This window comes from Hippocampus guttulatus, chromosome 11 (assembly GCF_054856545.1).
Source record: "Hippocampus guttulatus isolate MCC_2025c chromosome 11, RoL_Hgut_1.0, whole genome shotgun sequence".
Lineage (NCBI taxonomy): Eukaryota > Metazoa > Chordata > Actinopteri > Syngnathiformes > Syngnathidae > Hippocampus > Hippocampus guttulatus.
This window is the reverse complement of record NC_141271.1, coordinates 8,933,366-8,952,207: the sequence shown is the minus strand read 5'-3', so window position 1 is coordinate 8,952,207 and position 18,842 is coordinate 8,933,366. Positions and strand designations below refer to the sequence as shown.

At 43.5% G+C, this 18,842-nt stretch overlaps 1 protein-coding gene across 1 annotated transcript in view; it reads left to right on the top strand.

Moving 5' to 3' along the window:
- The first annotated feature begins 1,629 nt into the window (after positions 1-1,629).
- klf12b (Kruppel like factor 12b) overlaps positions 1,630-18,842 on the top strand; it is a 51,379-nt gene continuing 34,166 nt past the window's right edge. The window contains exon 1 of the mRNA XM_086123315.1: positions 1,630-1,845. The gene's annotated coding sequence lies outside the window, so the exon portion shown is untranslated. The remainder of the gene's footprint in view (positions 1,846-18,842) is intronic.

Sequence of the window (18,842 nt, the reverse complement as noted above, 5' to 3'; positions counted from 1 at the left end):
GCAGGGCACACAGAGACGAACAAGCACCCGCGCTCACACTCACACCTAGGGACAATTTAGAGCTTCCAATCAACCTGCCACGCATGTTTTTGGAATGTGGGAGGAAACCGGAGCACCCGGGGAAAACCCACGCAGGCCCGGGGAGAACATGCAAACTCCACACAGGGAGGGCGGAGCTGGGATCGAACCCGGTACCTCTGCACTGTGAAGCCGACGTGCTAACCACTGGACTACCGGGCCGCCCTGCTCGCCGAAATGCAGGGTAATAAAAGCAGTCATTATGTGGAATTGTTCCAGTGTGTTATCCAAGGCTGGTAACACACACACACACACACATACACACTTTAGAAATTGATTTATATCTAGATATGTTTATAATTCGCTCGTTTTTTTCAATTACACATTAACTAATTTTCATCCATAAAAAGCAATTATTGTTCTTCAATTTAATAACTTAAATCATTCAGAAACAACATGAAATGGCCAATCACTTGAATGAATAAATAGATGAAAAATAAAGAGATTTTTAAATGTTTTTGCTTACACATTATTATTATTGTTATTATTATTATTATTAAATTTAAACATTCTTCAATCTACACTCTGAAGGAGAAGATCTATATATTATATTATTATAAAAATACATGAATCAATTCTTTCACTGCAATTGACAACAGATAAAAACTGTTCAAAAACCGAGAAAAAAAATATGACAGTATAGTATATAACACCTCTCTGTATGATCCAGTCTGGTTATAATTACGTGCATCTTGATGGAGGCAGAAAAAAAAATTGAATATTTGACTTAAACATGAGACACATGGGGCGATGCAATATTTCCTGTTTGGTCTGCAGCTTCTGACAAGGTCTGTGTGCACTTTCAAAAGTGTCTCTGTTGTGTGGATCCACGCCGCCCATGAGCCCACTAGTGGTGAATAGCTTCTAGCCCAATTTGCACGTCATTTTGCAGTGGAGCTATCCAACTTGTCATTGGCTCACTCTGTTTGCCGCACATGGCCTAAAACCTCAGACAAGATGCATTTTTTAGGGGGTGTGGGCATAGTGGGATGGCTAACTGCATTCTGTAATAGCAGAAATAAGCTAAGGTGTCATTATTTGGTAACTCGTAATTGCAATGAATAGCCATAGATGAAATGTAGTGGGAGAGGGCCATGCCAGGGGCCTTGGTGTGCCCCTTAGCCATGCCCCATAAATCTGGACAACTGAAAAGGTGACAGAGTTTAACGCATCTCAACAATAGATGTATTTAGAAACAAAATGACTTCATGGCTAGGTTATTTAAAATTGACAGTTTTTTTCTTTTTGAAACACCCCGTGATGCCCTGCCCTAGGTCGTTTGCTCTCTGCGGGAAGGAGGACGGCTCACCAGGGCTGGACCCGTCCGATTCACCCCACCACCGCCACCACCATCTTTGGCGGGGCCCCCCAGTGTAATTCGACGCATGCTGTTAAAGCTTAGACTATATTGTCTTCATTCTTTGTGTGTATGTGTGTGTGTGTGTGTGCTTATGAAGCCTCCACCCACCAGTCCAGCCTACATTTGAGCAGATCATGTGATGCGGGGTTAAGTCATTTGCAAGTACAACACAACTCTGTGCAGCGCTCCCCATTCATTTCCTGAGAGCTGCCTGCCTGCGCGCAGCAGCTGAGAGGCAGAAGGGGAGGGAGCTACGCGTACACTCACACATTCACACACTCACACACATGCACGCACACACACACACACGCACTCGTCCATACTCATAGATAGCAGAGGAGACGAGGAAAGGGAGAGGAGAGCGTGGAAAGGAAAACAGTCTCCACGGCTCTGCAGCTTCTGACAAGGTCTGTGTGCACTTTCATTTATTTTACCTCCCCTCTTCCTTCCTCTCTCAGCTGCCGCTGGTGGTGTTATTGTTGTTGTGTGCTTCATTTGTCTTACGCATGTGCCTGGCTTCAGCTGTCATTGCCCAAGGAGAGATGACAGCTCACCTTATGTGTCACCGCGACACCCAACGTTCCTAATGTGAAGTTTGAATTCACCTTTTTTTGCAAGGCAACTTTTTAAGCCATGCCAAACTTGTGCTGAAGCACAGTGGAAAAGTTTGCCCACTCTCAGAAAGAGTTGTGCGTGTGTGTGTGTGTGTGTGTGTGTGTGTGTGTGTGTGTGTGTGTGTGTGTGTGTGTGTGTGTTGTGCCAACCCGAGCCTGCTGTGTGGCAGCTTGGAGACGGCGGCTGTTAGCAACGGGTTAAACATTAGGGCGGCTCGGGTAGCGGGAGGAAGGACACGGTGGGGCGGTGGGGGGTGGGCGGTAAGGGGTGGGAGGTGGGAGAGTGTTGCAGGGCTGGGTGTCTTGGATGTCATCAGCAGTGTAGGATAATAGTCATCGGTATTGATGGTGAGCTGTCAGGGTGGCCGGGAGAAGGGGGTGGGGGGGGGGGGGCACCACCAGGCCAAAGGGGTGTGGGGTGGCCCTTGGCTGTTATTTTCAATTACAGTGGGGGGTTGGGGTCGGAGGGGTGGGGGTGAAGGTAGTCAGAGCTGACAGCAAAGGCATTTGTAAACGTAGTGAGGGCAGGCAGGAGGTGGTGGTGGGCGGGAGAAAGGTGGGAAGGTGGCCTCTGCTCTCGGGTTTGATGTGGAAACTGAGCGTTGACCTCTGTGACTTTACCCCAACGTTTGCAGTGAGAGGCCATCGCCTTGACTGTAACTACGTGACAGCTGTTTGTGTGTGTGTGTGTGTGTGTGCGTGTGCTTGTGTGTGTGTTTGCGTGTGTGCGCGCGCGCGTGCGCTTGTGCAATATGTGTGTAGATGAGATCCCCTGCAAATCACTTGATGTTCAACGAGTGAGGTTATTAGTGTCCAACTGAACTCTCACTTAAATACATTTCCATATTAGGGGCAAGGGGGATCAGCTCATTGAAGTACTCCTATTTGGCGCAACTGCCTAATACGAGTGATGGAGATTTTTTTTTCTATATTTAATATACTGTATATATACTATATATATATATATATATATATATATATATATATATATATATATATACTGTACATATATACTAATGCACGGTTTTGAAAGGTATAATTCCAGCACATTAGTCCTTTTTACAGACAGCAATTTCCCATTTTTTTCTAATGTCGTTGTTCTTTTTAAAAGCCACCAGCAGTGGGAACTGGTGACCAAATCGACCCGGAAATGTTTTCACCAGCCGTGGTACATGGTTTCTTGGTTTACAATCTAGTTTCATTCCTACGGTAGTGACAAAAAAAAAAAAAAGTAATTTATGTCGGAACATACTTTTTTCCAATGCGAGTGCTGTATTAAGTCATAATAATGGTAAATATTCATCTGAAAAACAGTTTGAGACCGGAAAAAAAATGGTAGCCAATGGTGGTAACTGACCGTGTCTTCAGACATGTTCTTAAACCTCAGCACAACTAATACACCCTTTCGTAACCTGGAATTGCGTATGTGTATCTGTATGTCTGTATCGTAGTAAACCCAGCCCCCCCCCCCACACTCGAGAACAAATGTGATATGCTGTCTATGTTTAAGGCTCTTCCACAATGCCTTGATAATGGTGTGAAGTTTAACCTCAAGTGTTTTGTTCCTTAAACCAAAGCTGGCGCTGACATCATCTAATCATCTGATTGCATGATCAGACTTCACAAGGTTCTGAAGAGGCACAGATGGATAAATGATGGAAGCCCTGTTATGGCTCTTATATGATTGACCTTCATTTTGGAATTATGTTCACTGTAGGAGATAAACAAAAAAGAAAACATCAAGTTCATGAAAAAAAAATTAAAAACTGTTGCCATCATTAAACCCTTAACTGTCCAGGTAATGTTCAGAAGTGCAATTTTAACATTCTTAACTGTCATCCAAGTGCAAAAGTAAGACTTAAAACACAGTCTTACCATTATTTATGTCACAGCTGTTCTTAATGCAATTATTATTTTTTCCATTCATGCCTTTTTCACATAGGTGTGAAAAGAAGTCAACTGCATGAAAAGAACAACCTGATTTCATGTGCCAACAAATGGTGACGTTTGTGTCTGCTTGCTTAGCATATCTTCTTTTTTTTGCCTTCTCTTTCTCTTTCCTAATAGCCCTGAGCAAGTTTTGGGGAATGTGTATTTGTACAAAAAAGCAAAAGCAAAACGTATGCTCAGGTTTTGTACGACATGTTTCTGATGATTGTGTGACTTCAGAAGCATCGGCATGGTACCCACCAAATTTTGATCAAATTCCGATTTGTGGGACTTAACGGTCTTTCCAATTTAGAGTCTCCACTCTAGTCTGTCGAGTGGTGTAGACTTGCACTGCATCATACGACACGTGTTTCTAATATTTTGGTTATCTTAGCCAGCTATCAAGATGATACAGTACAGTTTTATAACAACTATAAAAGAACACTAACTAAGTCATTAAAAAATAATCATTTTATGATACTTAACAAGGCAGAATTTATGATGAAGTTCTTTGGTTGGAGCTCTTCCTGGAAGCTTGTCTAGGTTAAGCCTCGTGAATAGGGATGTCACGATAACGGCGTTGTCACGATATCATGATGTTAAAATTGCCACAATATCATTGTCGTCATGTCACGATATCAAAAGCAGCACATCTCCATCAAAAAAAAAAAAAAAGTTGAACTCACTTCAGCCAAAGACGGCACTGAGCTACATAGACCATGATACATGACAATGAAATGACTGTTCGAAGGCTCTTCCTTTGTCACTGCCCTTTTTAGGTACAAAACCACAATATTGTGCATTTTTTTTCTAATAAATAAGCTCTTTTTTTTTCTTTTTGGTACAATATTGTGAGTTTTTATACCCTATATTGTGCTTCTTTATATCATTCCACAATATTGTGATAACTACCATATGGTAAAGGTCATGTCATGATCGTATCGTATCGTGACGATGGAATATGGTTACATTCCCACGAATGAAGTGTCTGATTTGTGGCCAAGGTGTTTTGCTTTGGTACGACGGTTGTCAATCATTATTTTAACTGCATATTCAGAGTGCTGTAGTAAGCTGAGCGGTGACACACGAGGTGCTAATTCTTCGCAAAAAGAGCTTTACAATTTTCAGAAAAGCAGTGACAATGGGTACCCACAAATATTCTGACAGAACCACGGCACGGCCGGACCTGTAAAGGTGAAGGTGACCTCAAGAATAAAGCACTTGTGCATTCACTGACATACTTTGAAGTGTTTTGAGATGTCAATAAAGAAGAGCGAAACTTAGCCCCAAATTCTCTGACACGCGCTAGTGATTGTTGCGGACTGTACTGCTTCACATCGTAAACCATGTGATGTGATCCAGCTCCGGTCATAATCTCCCCAGTGACTGCTTCTACGATGGCTCCTATTGTGGCTCAACCCCCAACCCTTTCACTGTACACAGACTTTCGATTGCGATCAGCTCAGGTGGCGGGTGCTGATGGCGACGGCGGTGGTGGGGGACTCAATTAAAAAGGCAATCACCAATGGATAGACTCTATCTGTCCATCATCACGCGGCCGCCCAGGACATTTAATCAGCCACCACTAAGAGGCATCTCCTTGTCTGACTCACAAATTGCTCGCCTGCTGACAGACAGAGTCCGTCAAGAAGTTCTGTCCTCTCCTTCAAAATGCCCAGCATTACCCCTAATCAGCTGGGTTAACCGCTGCTCTATTGACAAACCGCTGGAAGATTATTGCACTGCTGCGGAGGGTATAGAAAGTGATTAGCAGAAAGACTGGAGCTCTGTCGGTATGACTTGAAGCCGGAAGAAAGTGATGTAGTCATGTGGACATGAGTTTTGCATTCATCAAGTGTTGACTTCACAGAGTACGTTCTAAATCTGACATAAAACACACACACACACACACACACACACGCACACACTTTACAATATGACCAAAATGGAAAAGTGAAAATTGCAGTTCAAACTATGAGATGTCCTTATACCTAACAAAGCTTTTGCGGCTCAGAAATTCTTGGAAAGGTTGTACCCTTCTGGCTCACAAAATGTTGTAATTCACGCTGTGCTTTTTCTTTGGCTTGCTTGCAACACATATTCCAAAAGAGAGACTGGCCTTGTATAGTATATTTACACAAAATATAATGCAAGCAGACTTTTAAATTAAGTAGATTCTGGCATTAGCTTACGCATTGTGACTTATAGAAGTTAGCATAAAATGCTAGCATCATATTGATCGTAGTGTAAAATGTTTGCCTGCCGCATTGTATGCATTGTCACTTGTTCCCAATCCTCTGGTTGAGTGTTTTGTCGTTCAACTGTGGTTAATATGACTTTTATTTCATGTTAACATGGTAAGATTTTGACCTTCAAACTGAATATTTTTCCATTTCCATATGTTCCCAATGTGGAAAATTTGTTTCAGAATCAGAAAAAATAGAAATTAGATCAGCGCTCTGAATTGGCTCATGCTCGAACAAAGCAACACCGTTTGTTAGTAGACGTGGGTGAAAAGTCTCAACAAATCAACCTGAAATCAATCAATAAGGCCCAAAAAGTCCTTCAATTTTCCCCATACATGGTGTTGTGATACCACTGGTTACTGCACTTCAACAAAATTAATGTGTTAGGGAGGTGAAGCACTTTTTCTGTGTTGACGTTGGCAGATTTAAATTTCACACCGTCAGAAACAGGGGAAACGTCAGTTCTGTCCTGAGCCTGCAATCTACAATAATCTAGGCTAATCTTTGGACACTGTATTTTAAACAGTATTTTCCAGTGTCAGGGCCACATAATCCGTAACGTTGAGGATGCAGCCCAAATGCAAACCATTTTACAAGAAAGCACTTTTGTCTTTTGAGCATGTACCATCGCAGCTCCACTCTGCTGTTATTTCACCCTGTCAGATGGTGACAAAATGTTCCCTCCTCCCTCTTTGTGTTTTCTCTTGTGGATTCAACCTTCGACCCCGCTGTCCAGCCCGTGTTTGTTGACCAAAATCGAGTTAAGGGTGCGCACGAAGCGATCGCAGCATGTGACTTTTGTGGCCCAAGCACGGAAAGTGTTGTGCAACAGCCCCTGTGAAGCTGTGGCTGATAGTCTAAACACTGATCTGTCCCTCGACTAAAAAAAACAAAACTTGCACTTTAACAAAGGAGGCTCTGGCTTGTCAATGACAACTTCTTGTTTTGAAGTATTTCACTGAAACATGTTATCACCACACTGACCTTTAAACACACTCAAGGAGGATTCTGATTGTGCCTTAACTGCCCCTCATTGAGCCAAGATCTTCTTGTTGATGTTTTAGCAAAAAAAAAAGAAACTTTTGTCACACCCTTACGGGAAGAGACTGGCTTTGGAACGCTTCGCTCCCGTCATCTGATTTAAGGTTGCTTTCACATGTTTCCATGGCGAGGATGGAAAAGCATGCCAATGTAGGGCCTGACTATCTGTGGCCACGGTTCTCACTGTCTGGCCAAATATGGGTTGCTAACAAGGCTACAATAATCCGGCGGTTTTAACCATTAATGTGCTGATTTCATTTGATCTCAGAGTAGGGCCGATGTAAAGATGCTGCCGTTGTGGCAATCTGAGTCGACCCTTAAGGAGGGGAAATTATGTCAGCAACATGTGGAATCCATTTAGGTAGCGCTGGCATTCCACAAGGTCTTTGGCGTCAACAAAAACGACTTCCCGCCATAGACCCTAACTCCCCAGGTGCCAACGGCTTCCTCGGTGTATCACCTCAGCACATTTTCTTTTCAAAGGAAGAAAAAAAAATACATTAATGAATCGATTGAAGGTCACTGGGTGACTAATTGAAGTAAACAGAGTGAGGCTTTTGTTGAGTGGAGTTGAAGAGCTGGAGCAGGTCAAAACGCTTTTGAGTTTCCAAGTCTTGGATACTTGTGCCATGTTTAATTGCAAAAGTTGTGAGTTTGATAATTATCGGTGAAACACAAATTAACATAACCCTGTTCCACGAGCGCTGATCTTGGCATGACTGTGTATAAAGAATTCCTTTGCTGAAATCTCGACATCTTATTACACGTCAACCTTTTCCTCTTAAGGGAATCATTGTTCGTTTTTGTTTCCAACAGTTTACATTAGACGCATGGATTATGCTGAATTACAAAGCATCTGCGTTCTTATCACACGCGAGAGATGCGGCTTGGCGCAGAAGCTCTGGCTTCACCATTGCCTATCAAACTAATTATTGCAGAAGTTTATTATTTTCAATTTGCAGGCGTTGCATCAGATAGTGAGCCATACATTTATTGATGACTGAAGGTGGTTGCTAGAATGTATTTAGAGACGTTCCTGATGAGTTTTCTGTTATGCTCTCTGAAGAAGATCCACATTGACCTGACCGTATATTACTTCGAGATGCCCAAAATGGCTTAATTCTCTGTGCCGGTGTTGCCCGTGAACTCATCTAAAACCAACATGTTTCCAAGTGAGTTGCCGACAGCCATTCCTGGAAACCAGTCATCGCATCGATGCCTCAACATGGTTGTGATTGCAAACATGGAGTAAACCATCTTGACCGGTCTTTGGAGAGCATGTGAGTGCGTATGTGCTGTGATGCACTCAGTGGGCAGGCCATTGTGGAAATTGTATGTTCGTCCTGCACACTCTGGGGCGGAAGGGTGGGAGTGAGGGAGGGGGCTTTTGCTCGCACACAGTAAGACATACTGTACATTACATGTTAGAGCATCAGCGCGCACGCAGATGCACCACACAGCCTGGGGGGATAAAAGGCGACTGAGAGAAACCCCCATTAGGGCAAAAGTGAAGCGGCATTCCATATAGAGCAAGGGAGGCATGTGGGTGGTGGGTGGGAGGCATGCAGGTTATTGTGAGCATGCTGGTACTCCCAAAAGCACCTCCCTGTAAGGGCAAAAGATAAGAAATGTTTCATTTTGACTTGAAGCTAAAAAACAACGATAACGTACCTTAGCAATCTCTCATAGGGCTTTTACTGTCATTGCTGCCATCTCCTTGGGCTGAGGCTGTAACAAATTGAATATTTTCCAACAGCTTATTAGATTGTTTTAGTAACAAAACGGTAAATCAAGCTTTTGGAAGCAGCTTCGTGATTTTGTCAACTAATGTGTGGTCTGATGTTTGTGTTAAGTTCAGCACATCTGCACATAAAACGATGGCAGACTTTATTGTCAGTGTCCTTTAAAGGGGTTGTGACTTGTTGTCCACAATCTTGCCCTCCTACCATAGTGTTTTTGACTCAGTTTTTTTTCTTCTGGGGTGGGGATATGAATGGGTGGGGGCTTTGTTATTCGAGTGGAGCGTTTAACTTCTTTTTCGTGGTTACATCCAAACTGATTGTCAAGTGTCAACAAAAGTGTCTGGACCGCTGTCACAAATCGCTTTGACTTGTGAGCCTCGAGTAACGCCACCTCACGTTAGAGCTGTCACGGTCGCGGCTTGTTTAGTCGCTGTTCCTCTGCAGCATTTTGGAGGCGCATGATGCAAGAGGATGTCACACTCTTCTCTGGAGCAGGAGCAATGTGAGTGTGAATTAGCGCACACTGTGGGTGGCTGTAGGTGGCAGCTTGCGTGCCTGAATGGGCTTCTATTCTTCCGCTTTCATGAGCGAGACGGTTGCGTGGATTCATGTGCGAGTGTGTCTCGAAACCAAAGATAGGTGGGTGTAGGCAAAGGTCACAAACAAGGTGTGTTTGCTTGAGTTGGCGTTCCTGCTCGCAAGCCAGACTGTAGCAACACTCATTTGATCAAGTTGAGCAACGTGTAGTTTAGGCATACAACGACGCTGCCTTTTATTGCTCTTTTTTTTTTTTTTTTAAACATCTTCCACATACAGTACAATATAGTATTCTGTTTTAGTGTTGTCACTTCACTGCTGGTGTCTATACATAATTTTGTGTTGCATACAGTAGAGTTCTGCTGATTATTTGCTACCGCACTTCTGTACATATTCACAAGTAGCCATAAATGTTCAGTTGCCACACACACTGGCGCTCCCATTCCAAGCAAACACATCTTGTTGTAAATATGTAAATAGAGTATTACTGTTCAGTCTTTGCTTTTATTATTATTATTGCGTGCTGCTACTGTCCACTTTGCAGCCATAAATCAGAATATCTGTTCTATTCTTCTGTTCTATTCAGGAAGCGAGGCTGACATGCAGATGGAAGCACACGCAGACAAAACCAAACGGCACTTTAAAGTTTTTTTTTTTGAGTTTTATTTCGCAGAGCGAGCAGCCCCTCAAGGGAGCGATGTGGTTTTTGTAGAGGTCGGGAACTTTTGCAGAGACAAGAAACTCCCTAAGATTTATGAATGATAACCCCCCCCCCCCCCCGGCGTATTTAGACATAGCTGATGAAATGCAGGTGCTTTTTTTTTTCCTATGTTGGTTTTATTCATGCAGCCAAATCAGCTAAATGTTCCGACACATGCTTCTCATATGCTCACGGATCACAACAGTGACAGTTTTGACTATTTAGGTGACTCATTCACCTAAGTTGAGAGGGGCTCTGAGCACGACAAAGTGCAGTTTTATACCACAGCAAAGTCCAAAAGCAAATGTAATGAAAACATAGCTTCATTACCTTTTTAAAGGCAATTATTATTTTTTTTTATTATATTCTCAGTCGACATTCTTAACGAAGTGCGTATTGATTGGTTTGTTGTAAGCCACAACATTTGAAGCCCGGCCGACAGCTTTCTGGCTGCCATTGTAGACAAAAAAAAGGTCAATTATAATTTGGTCATTTTGCCTCTAATCAAATTGCACACTTTGGTTTTTGCCAGATGGGAAGGGAAGCACTGATATGCCCCGAGCTAATTATTACCTCTGTCATGTCACCGGGGGGTTCTGTTGAAGGGGTCTTTTGTCACCTGATAGTGGGGTGCATGCATGTTCCGGATCAACTCGCGCACACTCTCTTTCTTTAGCCCTGTTGTGTTATTTTGACATTTTGATATTGTGTTTGTCAGTGAAGTCAGTAAACTTCAGCTGCATCCGGCAATTTCACTCCCCCCCCCCCCCCTTCGCCCTCCCTCACATCTCGACAGGATTAGTGACACAGGATCCCCCCCTGGCAGAAATAGCCATGAACCAAGGCCAATACACCAGAATATGGGAACTTCCAAGGGTCGCGTGCGTATGTTGTTTATTTGTATCAGCTACAAATTGACCCGGTTTCCTCCCAGGTGCTCACCACTGCCTGTTCTTATGATTTTATTATGATTTCATACCCCCCCACCTCCCACCCCAAAATTATTCACGGTAATTTATTGAAAATCAATCCCCACCCGCCCGCTTGAAAAGTATTTAGAAAATATGAAACTTTATTTCATATTTTAGGTTCAGCACAGCATGTCCACCATCTTTGTTAATGTATATTAAAACAAAAAAAATAGTTTTACCGGCTGTTAGTAACTTTACCATTTAATTAATCATCTTTTTTTTTTCCCAAATGCTCTTGTTATTTCAGTGGTCGACTAACTTTTCTGAACGCCTGTTTCAACACGCTGAGAAGAATAATGCCACAATGGAGTTTTTGCTGTAGTTCACCCCAGTGATGTCTTTGAGAGCAAACTAGTGAAATATAGGTGAAAAGCACCCCGCTCGTCACAGCCAATGTACAGTACACCCCATTTTGCCTCGATTTCTTCAAGACACAATGAATCAACTGTCAATCCCACACAGTTATTGAAGTCTGAATAATCGATTATCATCCCTCTCACGAGTTATAATATTGAACTTTTAAAAAATCACGGATTTAATGCTACAGATACTCAAAGTCAAATAGTTTCAAGCTTACAAACGGTGTGCGGTCAAGTAAATTGCCCAACAGAATGTCATTTGGCAGCACATGAGCACACGCTCAGTTTCTGACACGGTTCGGAAACGAACCAGATGGTGTGCAGATGCCACAAACGTAAACTCAGACAAACTGCGAAACATTTATTGATAGAAAAACAAAGGACCGACAAAGTACAAACAAAAATCGCTGGCGACAAAGAACCAGGAAAAACAAATATGAGCTTAAAGTGCTTGCGGCAAGGTAAATTTGACACCCGAAAAAGCACTAAACGAAATGGCAAAAGCCCAAACACACGAAACGGAAATCAGTCCAGAATAAGTGGAAAACCAGAACACCTACAAAACAAGGAACTATCGGCAATGACGCGACGATGAACGTAAACGTGAGGTCTAGAAAATATACCGAGCATATCAGGAAGCAAGGTCAATAATCCGACAGTGACTTGGAAACTTGACCACCCTTGAATACTCGGCAAGGCTTGATGAGGAATGAGAAACAGCTGCACCGCTGCAGAGGCACGCCCACCGCTTCAGGTGATGCTGAAAACAAAAACACAGACAGAAGAAAACCATGACAGCTACAGTTTGTTTGATTGCTTCATGTTTATGGCCCTGCCATTGGATGAGACTGATCCAGAGTGTTCCACACCCCTCTCCTCAAAGTAAGCTCAAGCTCATTCGCAAACCTCATGAGCCAAGTGCGATAGAAATTGGTTTCATGGATATTCATGGACTCAGTGTTTTGTTTTGTTTTTTTTTTTTAATTCAAATAACTAATTGTGTATTTGTCTATTATTATGTCTCTTCTTCGGTGTTGTTATGGGCATGTTCTGAATTACTGTACGTACAAATTCGGGTTACATCTCAATAGGAACATAGCTTAGTTGTGAAACGAGGACTAAACAAAGACCAAGGGGAAAAAAACTTATCAGCTATTGGACATTTACTTACATTCATCCAATAAGCACTTCCGCATTGTGGTGTTTTTTTCCAAACAGGATCATTATGATTCAAAGTTTTCTTGTTGTGGGTGGTGTTTTTTTTTGGGGGGGGGGGCACAAAGCTTCTTTTATTTTGTGATTCAGTCACATCCATTTATCCTCACAAGGGTCGCGGGGCGGTGCTGGAGCATATCCTAGCCGTCTTCGGGCAGTAGGTGGGGGACACCCTGAACCGGTTGACAGCCAATCGCAGGGCACACAGAGACGAACAACCATCTGCGCTCACACTCACACCTAGGGACAATTTAGGGTATTCAATCAGCCTGCCATGCATGTTTTTGGAATGTGGGAGGAAACCGGAGTACCCGAAGAAAACCCACGCATGCCCCGGGAGAACATGCAAACTCCACACAGGGAGGCCGGAGCTAGAATTGAACCCGGTACATCTGCACTGTGAGGTCGACGTGCTAACCACTGGACTTCCGGGCCGCCCTGATTCAGTCACATTACTTTCTAATGCCCCTCTTTAACCACTCGTGTGTGACAGTGCTTTCACTTGTGCAGCTTTGGTAAGATAGAACTTGTTGTTGTGTATCAATGATTTCGTCTCTCTGTGACCAACTTACAGCCTGTAAGTCATACCCATGAGCATGTGAGTCTGGTGCATTCTTGCTGAGTCGCTAGGTAAAATGATCTCTCGTTGTCAGTTTCTCTCAAGTCTTGTCAAGAAAGACAAGAGGTTGATTTTGTTCTGGCAGGAATTTCGTGTAAATTGATGCAGTGTTTTTTTTTTGTTTGCTTATTTTTGTGGGTGTGTGTAAAACAGCTATTTTGTGACCCATTTAAGGTGCGTGTTGGAAACAAATCGGGATTGATATTCAACCAAATTCCCTTGAATTACTGTACAGCAGATTTGCAAAAAAAATTTTCTGATGTAGTGGGAACACCACAATTGACTGAATGTTCTGAACTCCCATTTCCTTGTCAGTGTTGAATTTATTGATTAGAATAATACCACCCGGGGAAGATGAGCCATTGCGTGGAACACAACTTCCCATAGCCGATGACATTTTGTTGTTCTTTTGAAAACAAAATCAACAGCACCTCTGCTGGTTGCAGCCAAGTAGTGCACTCCAGTGCTTTGTCCGACCTTGCTCAAAAATGTCCCAGGAGCATCCAAAAGACTCAGCTGGTTGCTATCGCTAAGCAAAATATGGCGAATGAAATAGAAATTCTGCAACACTTCACTGAGTACTAGCAATTATTATTATTTAGATAACATTAATTAAAAATGTTATTATATCCCTCTTTGTAATGAAAGCCAGACTCTCATTTAATATCTAATATATATCTTATTTTTATTAATATATTTAATAACTAATATCTACTAATCCTGCTGTCAGGCTGCTGAATAAAAATAGCAACAATAATAATAATAATTAAATGATGTGAAAAACAACTGTAAATAGCACTGCGATTTATCCATTTTGTATTTATATTGCACTTAATTGAACGGTGTTTGTTTGTTTTTTCTTCTTTCTTCTTTCTGCCTACATTCTTGCTGCTGGAGGCTGTAAATTTCCCCAGTGTGGGACAAATAAAGGATATCTTATCTTATCTTATCTTAATAATAAGCCAGCATTTTCAGGGCTGTAATGTCAGTCGACTTTTCAAAGGACAGCTGGCTGATTAGTATTAAAGCCGGTGTATTTTGTAAGCTTTTTCAATTTGAAGGATAGAAATACTGGTTTTGCTCTGACACTAAGGAACTCATTTCTGAAAGACATAAAATTGTTGTGGATAGGTGAGAAAACAAAGGAACAATATTCCAGAATATGCTTTGAACTTGAACTTATGTTGGGCATCGTCCTTTGGGTTTCATTCAAAATTCGCGGGAAAAAAACGGAAGAGAAAATCCATCATGTTTAAAAAGATTGCGATGGATTGATTGAGCCAACGTACCAATTTGTACGTTGATATGAGCTACTTCGGCCACCTTGCATACATCGGGTCCATGGGTTGAAAGTTCAAGTGTTTGAGCACATAGTCCCTTTTGTTTGCCTCGGTGCACTTCCTGTTGAAGCAGCTACTGCAGTGGGATCAAACACAAGCCCTGAGACATGCGAAGGCGACGTCACCCAGTCACTCTGTGCATGATTGCCTTCAACATTAGCCTTCATTGTGACAAAGTCACTAAATCAAGCAGCTTTCTAAATGTTGCCGAACAGAACGAGTGTAGGAGTGAGCTGCTAGGCCCGCTATGACTGTGTCACATCCAGGGGCTGTCCACAGGAAATCATTTCGGCTCTTTTTATACTGTTGCACCAATCAAAAAGGAAGCTTTTTCACGTCTCATTCTCCCCACTCTCTCTCTCTGCTCTGGTGGAGGACCTGGTGGGAGGCAGAGGGAAGGGGCGGTGGGGTTTGTTGGCATTCTTGCACTGTGTGCTTTGCGCTCGACCGGGCCTTGGCTGTAGTCCATATCCCCTCTCTACCCTCTCTCGCTTCTCTGACTATCACCCCCCCACCCTCCCTCCTCTTCCTCCTCCTTGCACCCCCATTGTGCTTCCCCCCACCTCCAGCTTGCCTCTTCCCTCTCGCTATCGACTCCCTTTATGCACCCCAGATAATTCAGTGCCCACTTCCTTGCCTCATCAGTCCTCTTGACCTCCCTTGCATGCAGGGCCAATGGCAGCAGGTCCGGGCTCTGCGACACAGATGTAGCCGGCCGCCCCCGGGCACTCGACATGGAAACAAAGCACTGATGGAGGCTGGGTGGCACAGTCTGTTTTGGGATAGTAGATGCACATGCAAGGCAAGGGCAGGGAAGAGCGCAATTTCTTACATCTGCTTCAGTCAGTTGATTCAAGCTTAACTTTCACCTGAAGAAATAACTCTGTGTGAGTCGGGAGATAAGCCGGATGGGTCCTTTCACCCTCTCGTGTTGAGATAACACTGCGCGGTGTGTAACCCACACACACACACACACGTCTGGTCTTTCCTGCTAATCAAAGCAATCATCTGAAGCTCAGAGCAAATCTGCTGTTCAGTTTATCCAAATTATTCCCCGTAAACCAGTATCACATGGATGCTAAAGCTCACAATGGCAGGACCCAGACCGGGTGAGGTGTGTCAACTTTTAGGGCGATTTCTTCAGACGATCACAGCTTTCACCTTCACTTGAACTCAATATTAAGTTCATGGTTTCATGTTCCTGCCCTGTGATTGGCTGATGACCAGTCGAGGCGATATCCTGCCTAACGTCCAAAGTCAGCTAAGAGAGGCTCCAGTTCTCCTGCAAATCTGAATTAGGACAAATTCCCAAACATGAATCAGGATAAGTGGACAGATACGTTTTGGGTTCTGACTAAAGCACGGATACATGTGTGCTAAGCCCCTTTCTGTAGAAAAAATATCAACACAACACAGGGCAAAGTCAACCCTAGAAATGTCACATCTTAAGTGGTCATACTGGAAGCCCCTTTTGCAGTGTCCATCAAAGCTGGAATTTATTCACCTTTTATTGTCACTGTTGTCTATATATGACACCAGAACTGAATTAAGGCACCGAGGTTCACTGACATTTCCTGGCTACTGAGACAGTACGAGAGCTGGTATAGGTTATTTTCACAGTCACTTCTGCCGCACTCTTGTGTTGAAAATATTTTATAAATCACGCCAGACGCTGGAATGGGTGTCATCTCATGATCTGATTGCCGTTCCGCTGTGTGACAGCACACACCGTTGCTGCAATATCCCGCTTTGCTAGGTTCTGTGTTAAAGGCAGAGGAAAATAAACACGGTTGACGGTTACTGTCAGAGTTAACATTACAGAATTATTGTCCAAAAGAGGGTACTGTGTCTGCACATTATATAGGCAATGGTCTTGCGACGCACCTCTTCATCAATTTATCAATCACTGGACACCAGTCAATCATAGGTTGACCAAAGGCCGGAGTTCTCCTCTAATCGTAACTGTTGATCCATGAAGAGAGTTTTTCCCGACCTTTTCAAAGCCAAGGCATCCATTTTACATGAGAAAAATCTCACGCGATACCATCAAGCAAAAATATCACAAAATATATGATAAAGTAATGGTGATCTGGTTTCAATTTACTCACATATAATAACTTGAATGAACACACATTTTGTAGTATTTGCCATGTTATGTGTGGTAGTGAAGGCTGGCATAACCTGCTAGAATTTTCTTTTTGCGGCCCAGTAAATTGAGCTCCTCATGACGTTTGCCAACCATGTCTATCATGAGTTGACGCAGAAAAAAAAAAAAGTTGCCAGAAGCACACAATTTGATTTCAAGTGTCTGTTATAGGGCAGCCCGGTGACCGAGTGGTTAGTGCGTCGTCCTCACAGTGCAGAGGCCGTGGGTTCGATCCCAGCTGCGGCCTTCCTGTGTGGAGTTTGCATGTTCTTTCTGGGCCTGCGTGGGTTTTCTTTGGGTACTCCGATTTCCTCTCACCTTCCGAAAACACACATGGCAGGCTGACTGAACACTCGAAATTGCCCCTTGGTGTGAGTGAGAGCGTGCAAGGTAAATCTGTGTGCCCTCGATTGGCTGGCAACTGGTTCAGGGTCCCCCGCCTACTGCCCGAAGACAGCTGGAATAGGCTCTAGCATCCCCCCTCGACCCATGTGAGGATAAAGTGGATCGCAAAATGGATTGATGGATGGATGGTGTCTATTTTAGAATGATTTCGGCCATTTTCAATGTTGCTACAAAACCAGAAAAGTTATGGTATAGATTTTGTTTGATTGCTTCCACATTTAAAGCACATATATGTTACTAGACAGTTGAAAGAAGCTAAAGTGGAAAAAAAAAAGTTTTTGTCACCCCATGTAGACTAAGCATGATTGATAAATTTGATCACTCTCCATAAAACACATAATTCCTTATAGCTCAACTCCACAAGGCCAGAAGTCGACCCTCGTGTGTTTAGGTCCTTGCGTGACAAGAATCACAACATAGGCACACCTGATGATTTTCGAGTCGCTACTTGATCGAGTGCAAATTTCGAGGCAAATTCTATACATGCTCTAAATCCTTGGAAAAAAAAATTCCCAGATGAATGGTGTGCATGGTTTTATATTTTTGTATTCACTTTGCCTGCAAAAACTTCAGTCAGCATTTTATCTTAGGGGAATTTGTTTGTTGGAAGGAGAAATGACATGCCTCAACACTCCACTGACGTGCCTTCCTCGCTGCGTTTGACTCCCCCGCACACCTGGGATGGCCATTTTATTTCAGAGTGCAGCAAATGGAAAGGTGATCTTAATCTACCCTGCACCGCCGCCCCCACAACCCCCGCCCACTGGCTATCTCGCACACACAGAGCATACTGCTGATGGACGGACTGCAGTTCACGGTCGCCTGTGCAGCGAATGCACTGATGAAGACTATTAGATGCATTGTTTGACTACTTTAAGCAAAGAAACCGCTTCGCGGGGCCTGCGATGGAGCAATCGGTCAAAGTATTTCGACCTCACCTCCCTCCATTAGCTCGTTACTCGGCGTGAGGCCTCCCTCGCCACTGTTTGCACTTTGGTCATTGCGGTCACAAGCAGCGGCATGCACTGGCCATTGATTTCCCCTGAATAGCTCGCTGCAGGCCAGTTCATTATGAGGGTGTCCACACACCGCTGGATTAGTGGGACTGCGGATGAATAGAGTGGCTCTTTCTCACAATGCATTTTCATTTATTGACTAACATGAATACATTTAAAGACATAGACGTAAAATGATCATATTTCGGGATGCAGTCATTATCAGGGAAAATAAGCCATGTACTTTTCCTGCTACACTCCCTTCGCTTGTTCTCTTCAACACATGGCTCGAGGCTGGACTCTAGCCGATGCTCCACCTGCTCAAACAGTTACCATGGCAACGCTATCGGGGCCTACCAAGACCTGAAGCCGAAGGACATGCTGGACAACAATACAATAGCAGCACAGCCAGGGTACCTGAGGGACTTAGACCTGAGAGGGAGGTATATACATGTATATGTGTGTGTGGGTGTGCAGGGAGGGGTTTGGAGGTGGAGGCTGCCGATTGAAAAGGAGCAAATCCACCCTCCCCTCTACCGCTCTAC